Source organism: Phascolarctos cinereus, unplaced genomic scaffold (genome assembly GCF_003287225.1).
Source record: "Phascolarctos cinereus isolate Bilbo 61053 unplaced genomic scaffold, phaCin_HiC Scaffold_1;HRSCAF=81, whole genome shotgun sequence".
NCBI classification, from domain to species: Eukaryota; Metazoa; Chordata; class Mammalia; order Diprotodontia; family Phascolarctidae; genus Phascolarctos; species Phascolarctos cinereus.
The window spans coordinates 219,358,161-219,366,572 of record NW_027555514.1 but is presented as its reverse complement, the minus strand read 5'-3'; the positions used below and the strand labels follow the sequence as shown (position 1 = coordinate 219,366,572).

At 41.3% G+C, this 8,412-nt stretch overlaps 1 pseudogene; it reads right to left on the bottom strand.

Moving 5' to 3' along the window:
• Positions 1–259: 259 nt before the first annotated feature.
• On the bottom strand, positions 260–1,104 carry LOC110211112 (phospholipid hydroperoxide glutathione peroxidase pseudogene; annotated as a pseudogene).
• Between the last annotated feature and the right edge of the window lie 7,308 nt (positions 1,105–8,412).

The window sequence follows — 8,412 nt, the reverse complement described above, 5'->3', positions numbered from 1 at the left end:
TATAAAGAGAATTCTATAAAAGTTCTGCCGTGGCAGTTTTAAAATTTTTTTTATTATTTTTTATTTTTAACTTTTTATTCCAATAAACGAGCCAGGGGCTCCAGGCTGCAAGCTGTTGCCATGTGCCCCCCAGGGTCTTCCTCCGGCTGGGACACACGCCGGGTTGTTGGGTCTACCCCACCAGTGACCTGGTTTGAAGGCAGACTGTCATGGGTGCCGAGTTCAAGACTCTGAGGATGGCGGGAGACTGGTGCAGGAAATGGGGGTGGGTGGGAACTAGAGGTAGCAGAGCTGGTACTTCGCAATCACCAGGGGCTCTTCCATGGGACCGTACCGCTTCACCACGCAGCCGTCTTTGTCAATAAGGAACTTGGTGAAGTTCCATTTTATTGCATTGCCTAAAATGCCCTTCCCTCTCGGTTGGACTTTCATCCATTTCCACAGGGGGTGGGCATCGTCGCCATTGACACATATTTTGCTGTACATATCAAACTTGACATTGTAGTCGGCAGCGAATTCTCGGATTTCTGCATTACTCCCCGGCTCCTGCCTCCCAAACTGGTTGCAGGGGAAAGCTAAAATCCGTAAACTACGCTCAGCATATCTGGCGTGCAGGTCGGCAAGATGAGTGTAGTTTACGTCTGTCTTACCTCATTGTGAGGCTACATTGGTGACAATGCAGATACAGCCCCCTGTACTTATCCCGGGACACTATGCCACCCTCAGTGTCCTTAGCAGAAAAATCGTGCATTGACCTGGCACATCTCCAATCATCGCGGGAAGAGCACATACTGCTGGAAAGCCCCGGGGACGCCAGGGCTGAGCACGGCAGAGCTGGCTTCACCAGGCGGTAGAGGCGGCTGAAACTCATTTCGGCTGCGGTGGGGGAGCCTCCATGGCAGTTTTTGAGAGACTGAGAAGAGAAGTTAATGGAGACAGTTTAAGAGAGATCGTAGAAGACAGAGAAAGAAGGTGGAGAGACTTTCTTTCCTTACAAAACTGTTTTAATCTTTAGCTTGTGAAGAGGATGAGAATTTTTTTTTTTTTGGTGAGGCAATTGGGGTTAAGTGACTTGCCCAGTGAACAGAATTCTTAAGAAAAATTTTGGTACCTTGAATTAATTAAATTGATGGACCATATTTTCAGAAGAAAGGAGAATCATCAGAAGTTTCAAAGATGATTTTAGGTGACTCTGTGATATTGCTTACAATTAAAAACATTTTAAATGATTCTTTTGTCTTTGAAGTATCATTTGTTACCTTGTTAATGGATTGTATAGTTAGCAACTTTAATATTGATTTAATGCTAGGAGATCAGAGATTTTGATATCTAGATATGAAGAACTGCTTATGGCCAAAGAGGTTTCTCTATATTTAATAAATTAGAGTGGGGTCGCTGAGCTTAACTGATTAATTAATGAGAAGTGAATTAATACTTACTGAGGAAATACTCAAACATACCTTTGGATTACCCTAGAACTCAGGATGGTGGGAATGAATATAGTAGTCAAGTAGAAAGTGAGGTTTGGTTGACTCTGGGTGTAACAATTTACCTAAATAAGATATAAGTAGAAAACAACAGATACAGAATAGAAACTAGCACACTCGGCTGGCTGGAAGAGGGGAAAAAGACTTTGCTAGGGATTAAATGAAACTCCTGGATTAGTGAGCTTCCTTGGACTTGGCTATCACTGCCTCAAATCTATGGATCTTTGTCGAAGTTGCCCTGGCTAGCACAAGGTCAGCCCATATCTTTTTTTTTTCTTTTGGCTAGGCAATGGGGTTAAGTGACTTGCCCAGGGTCACACAGCTAGTGTTATGTGTCTGAGGCCTCATTTGAACTCAGGTTCTCTTGAATCCAGGGTCAGTGCTGTATCCACTGCGCCACCTAGCTGCCCCTAGCTCATATCTTCTGATAGGCTTTCTCACATTTTATTTAATTAATTAATTTAGTCATTCATTTATTTATTTTTTAGGCAATTGGGGTTAAGTGACTTAATTAATTAATCTATCTATCTATTTATTTTTTAGGCAATTGGGGTGAAGTGACTTGCCCAGGGTCACACAGCTAGTAAGTGTCAAGTGTTTGGTCTGAGGTCCCATTTGAACTCTGGTCCTCCTGACTCCAGAGCCGGTGCTCCATCCACTGCACCACCTAGCTGCCCCTTTGCTATTATCTTTACAAGACTTCTACCTTCACCTTTGTTTCTTTTGTGTACATTTAGAAAGAAGCTTCTTATTCATCTCTCTACTGTTAATCTCTTGCTGTTGCTGTACTTGTTTGGGCATTTATTTACTTTTGCATTTCTGTAGGTGTCTGAAAAGCAAATAATCTCTTCTGTTCTTGTTTTCTTTCCAGGAATATTTCAAAAGCCTCTTTACTATTGAATGTCCAACTTTCCCCCCATGTATTTTAAGGTCAGATTTACAGAGTAGGTCATCATAGGCTTCATCCTGAGACCCAGTTCTCTTCTATTCTAATATATTATCATATATTATGTGTATATTCTAGTATACACATTATTCTATTTCCCCTTATGTTTTCTACTGGGTGCAAAATAGACTTGCATTATTTGAATTTCTTTTCCTTTGTATTTGATGGTATTTCTCCTGATCACTTTTAGAACTTGTTTGTGAAGTGAATTGTCAAATGTAAGCAGTATATGTCTTGGAGTTTGCTCCTTTGGTTTTTTTTTAAATGGTTTTTAATTAATTCATTTTGAACTATCAACAATCACTTCCATATGCTTTTGAGCTTCAAATTTTTCTCCCCCTCCCTCCCCACCTTCCTCTCCACGTCCCCTCTCCAAGACGGCAAGCAATCTGATATAGGTGATACATACACATTCCTATTAAGCATATTTTTACATTAGTGATGTTGTAAGGAAGAATTAGAACCGATAGGAGGAACTTAGAGATCACTTAGAGGAGATCTGTGAATTCTTTCAATTGGTATTTTATTTTCTATGTTCAGAAGTTTTGGACAATTCTCTTCTTTCATGCATTATGATGTTAATTTTTTTTTGTTGTCTGTTCTAGGAGGCCTATGATCCTTAGATTGTTTCTATGTATGCTGTGTGCTAGATCATTATGTTTTGTTTGCACAGTGAGCAAATTTTTAGTGTTTCTTCTTATAGATTGTTCTTCACTTCTGTGTATTTGCATTCCCAATTTATTGTTCTCTCTGTTGTTTCTTACTTTTTTTTTTTTTGCTTTGTGGTGAGGCAGTCGGGGTTAAGAGACTTGCCCAGGGTCATGCAGCAGTAAGTGTCAAGTGTTGGAGGCTGGATTTGAACTCAGGCCATGAATTCTGCTCTCATAATTCTAATTTCCCTTCTGAACCACCAAAAAACAATCTTGAAGTTCCATGTCCTCCTCACTTTCTACCTGGTCTCTGTTTCATGAAGTGTTTGATTATTTTTCTTTGTTGCAGTATTTATTCATAGATGCCTGGACTCATTTACTAGATCTGGAGACCATATTTCCTTCTGTTATTAATATTTTTCCTATTGATTTATCTGCTTATGTTCAAGGTCTTTGAAGAGTTTACTTCTTCCTGAGATCTTTCACAATATCAATCTTTTTTTTCCTTCCCTTCCTTATTTTCCCCTTTTCACTTTCTGACTCTGTCCACTTTGTTGGTGATTGGATCTCAGAACATCTCAGCCTTCTCTCAAGTGATTTTTTGGGGGGTCAGAAGCAGCCTCAGTTGGGTGCTGTACTACATAGCACCCCGCCTAGGAATTCTGTTTTGCTCCTTCTGTTCTTTAGTTCTCTTTCCTGGCACCGGCACTTAAGAGTTTTTTTTTAATTTTAAAAATTAATTTATTTTTAGTTTTCAACACTCACTTCCATAAGCTTTGAGTTTTAAATTTTCTCCCTCTCTCTCCTTGCCTCCCTCCCCAAGACAGCGTGCCATCTGATATAGGCTCTGCTTATACATTCCCCTTAAACATATTCTCACATTAGTCAGGCCGTAAAGAAGACTTAGAAACAATAGGAGGAACCACAAGAAAGGAGAAACAAAACAAAACAGAAGAAAAAAAAGAGCAAATAGTATGCTTTGATCGGCATTCCAACTCCACAGTTCTTTCTGTGGATGTGAATAGCATTTTCCATCATGAAACCTTTGGAGATGTCTTAGATCCTTGCACTGCAGAGAAGAGCTAAGTCTATCAATGTCAGTCATCGCACAGTGTGGCTGTTACTGTATTTTCCTGGTTCTGCTCACTTCACTCAGTATAAGTTCATATAAGTCTTTCTAGGTTTTTCTGAAGTCTGCTTGCACATCATTTTTTTTTTTGACAAGGCAATTGGGGTTAAGTGATTTGCCCAGAGTCACACAACTAGTAAGTGTTATGTGCCTAAGGTTACATCATTTCTTATAGCACAGTAGTATTCCATTACATTTATATACCACAACTTGTTCAGCCATTCCCCAATGGATGGGCATCCCCTCAATTTCCAATTCTTTGCCACCACAAAAAGAGCTGCTATGAATATTTTTGTACTTTTGTATGATCTCTTTGGGGTACAGCTCTAGAAGCAGCACTTAAGAGCTCTGAAGTGCAGCCTGGCACTTGGTTCTGTTGGTGCTTCAGGGTTGTGGCCTCTGGTAGGCTTTTGATCTTGGAGGGCTAAGGCCAGCACAACACAGGGTAAACTTCTACAGCTTGGTACCAGGTCTCCACAGCACTGGAAAGCGACAGGGAGATGGGTGTGGGGATGTGTTTTGTTGTAAACTGGTGTCCAATTCTTGGGTCTGCTAGTGCAGTTTTGTGGGCAGCATCTGAGGTGGGGGAGGGAGGGATGCTGAGAGAGTTTTTAGGGTCAGTGAGCCTTAGCTCATTGTGTGTGTGTGTGTGTGTGTGTGTGTGTGTGTTGTGTGTGTGTGTGTGTTTTAAACTTCTTTTGGATTCTGGGTGTTCTAGACCATGGAGACAGCTGAAGTTGCTTTATCATTGGTACATAATTTATTTTTTGGGAGAGGTTTGAGAGGTCAGGGAGACCAGGTTTGAACTCAAGTCTTCTTGACTCTAGGCTCAGTGCTCTGTGCCACCTAGCTGCCTACCAGAGATATTATCTTTTTTCTTTTTCAACAGTTGGGGAAACAGCCTCAGAGAAATTATGATTTATAGGACCAGTAGAGACTTCCACTGTTTGCTCGGGTCTTGGCCCAAAGGCTTCCTGTTTCCAGATGGGAGCCAATCAGCAAGCCTTTAGAACAAAGATCCAAACTGTCCCAGTAAGCTGCTGCCCTCAGGCTTAATCCTTCCCCTCACCCCCTTCCCTTTCTGATTCAGGGGTCAGCGCCCTCATCTGAGATCTCACATTACATTAGGGCGACTATTAATATGCTCGCTAAATTTGTGCAGTGGTGGCAGTGGAGAGTTGATTCTTTGCTCCGCTCAGTTGATATCATCACAGATAGTAATGGATAGGTAACAGAAATAACTGGGTACTAATATGTTAACAAAGTACGAAGATAGTCTAAGCCCTGTTATTCCTTTAAAAGTGTGCAATTCTCAGATAGAATTAGAAGGGAAGTTTGGCACTGCGTAGCTGAAAATTACCCATACCCTTGGAGGCTGTTAAAAAGCTAAGCCTGCAGGATAGGCAAGTACTGACATTTAAGGGCTGATAAAGGCAAAGCCTGAAAGGAACTTTGACCTCCGCCCTTGTGTATAGAATAGTTATAAAGTTCCTATAAGTCAGGGGAGACCACATTTCAGTCTGTCTATTTTAGAGACTGAACACTGCTAAAACCATACTGGGTAGCAATAATGTAGTTAGGAATGATAAAACTCCTTCCTGGCAAACAAGTCTCTTTGGATAAGATCCTGGGCCACGGGTGTAGGGAGGTAGGCTAGACTGGCTGTTCTGGGGTTCCCCCTCTTTGTCCATGAGGTGGTGTTGTGGTATAGGGAAAGGGGCCGGCACATCCGTATCTGAAGGTGGAGTAATCTTTTTGAGGGATGAAGGAGTCCAAGACTGATGGCCTTGACAATGGACTGTGGTCTTGGTGGTCAGCAAGATCTGGAACAGACCCTTCCAGTCAATTCTGAGCATTCTATTGAAGAAGGAACCTCAGTAGACCCAATTTCCTGGTTGGAAGTTGTGGTAGGGCCAAATCTGTAAAATGAGGGTGGGATCAGATGACCTCTGACATCCCTTCCAGCTCTCCATTCCAGCACCACTGTCTTCTGAAACCTGTTGGTAAGTAGAGTCAACACATCTCTCTGGTGTTTTGCAATAATCAAGCATGGTTTCATTTATCTAGAGTTCTGGGTTGGAATGGGACAATATGGTGGTCCACCTAAGACTTGTTTTGAGAATTTCATATGGTATATAAAGCTATCCTTTCCATTTTACAACGTATCTAATGTGTATGAGGAGAATAGGAAGGTCATTTGGGGTAAATTTAGCACAAACTTTAGTTAAGTGTGTTTTTATTTCAGAATTCTCCCATTCTGTAGCTTTGCTGGACTGTGGGTAGTGACTGCAGAGTGGATGTTGTATTTTAAGAGCTTGATAAATATCTTTAACATCTGATTTGTAAAATATGGGTTGAGGTATAGTGCACAAAAAGCTGGCCTTGTAGCCAGGAAGTTCTGCCTTAGAGGAATACTCACTGTGTGACTGCATAGTGTTCCAGGAAATGCTCCAAGACTATAAGTTGAAGATAAAATAATAATCTGTGTCAGTAGGAGTTCTCTCATCTGGGAGTTTCCTATTCCTATGGAATTACAGGGCTAGTCCCTATCCCCTATACTGTATATGGTGAATGACAATACAAATATGAGAATTACTTCCTTATGGAGTTTATCCTTGGTGACAGTGGTGGAGAATGCAAGGGTAGGCTTCCACCTACGCAAAATACATGTTAAGAATAATTAGAGCATATTTATAGGAACAACACTTATGTAAATGGATGAAATTAATCTGTAAGTTCATAAATGGTCCCTATGATGAGGGGAGGCAGAAAAAGCAGGGTTTTTTTTTACTTGTTGGTCAATTTTGTGATCAAGCAAATTGGGCAAGAACCAATGTATGGTTGTTTCAAGGAGGGAAAATTTGGTAGTTTTCTCACAGTATAATAACCATCACCCATTTGTTTACGTGAGCTATTGAGTAGATTTGTTGAGCAAGAGGTAAAAGTAGTTCTCTTTTTGTTATTGTTCAGTCATTTTTCAGCTGTGTCCAACACTTCACGACCTCATTTAGGGTTCTCTTGGCAAAAATACTGGAGTGGATTGCCGTTTCCTTCTCCAGCTTATTTTACGGATGAGGCAAACAGAGGATTAGTGATTTGCTCAGGGTCACACAGCTAGTAAGTATCTGAGGTCATATCTGAACTCAGGTCTTCCTGACTCTAGGCCCAGTGCTCTATCCACTGCACCCCTTAGCTGCCCCTTACAGTTGAGGAAACTGGCAAACAAAGGTTAAGTGACTTGTCTAGAGGCACACAGCTAGCAAGTGTCTGAGACCAGAGTTGAACTCAGGTCTTCCTGACTCCAGGCCCAGTACTCTATCCACTGTACCACCTGGCTACAAATGTGAAGACTTAAGTGCAGCTGGCTTTTGTAGATAGTTGGGTTGACAGATACGCAGCTTGATTTAAACCCTTAAAGGACCTCAATCATGACATCACTCTGGAATATATACATATTTTTTGGCTAGGCAATGGGGTTAAGTGACTTGCTCAGAGTCACATAGCTATTGAGTGTTATGTATCTGAGGCCGGGTTTGAACTCAGGTCCTTCTGACTCCAGGGCCAGTGCTCTATCCACTGTATCACCTGGCTGCCCTCTGAATATTTTTATATTAATAATAATTAGTGCCAGTAAATTGAGGCAGCATTTACCACTTGGAAACAAGCTCTGCCCCTGGCCTCAGTTTTCCTGACTAAAAAAAAAATCTTTCACCTTGTTTTGTCATGAAAAGGATGGTGTTGCCAGAGATATCCTGACCCAAGGTCATATTCATCAACCCATTGCCAATTATGAGTGTGTCTTAGAACTTGTGGCAGTCAGTTTCCCTCCCTGTCTTAAATATGTTGAAGCTACTGACCTGTTAGTACTTCCTTGGTTAGGAAGGCTTGAGTTCAAGTTCTGCTTACCAGCTGTGTGACTCTGGGCAAGTCACTTAACCACTGTCTGCCTCAGTTTCCTCATCTGTAAAATGAGGATGAGTACCTACCTCTCAGCGTTGTTGTGAGGTTAAATGAGATAATATGGGTAAAGCACTTTGTAAAACTTAAAAGTTCAGTATAAATGCTAGCTATTATTATTATTATCATGATTATTTTGATAGTGGGACAGGGAACTTTAAAGTCAGTTAACTCTACTAGAGAGGGGTCTTTCTCTAGCTGACATATCATGGCCTAAATAGGTGTAACCCCAGTCCCAAAACT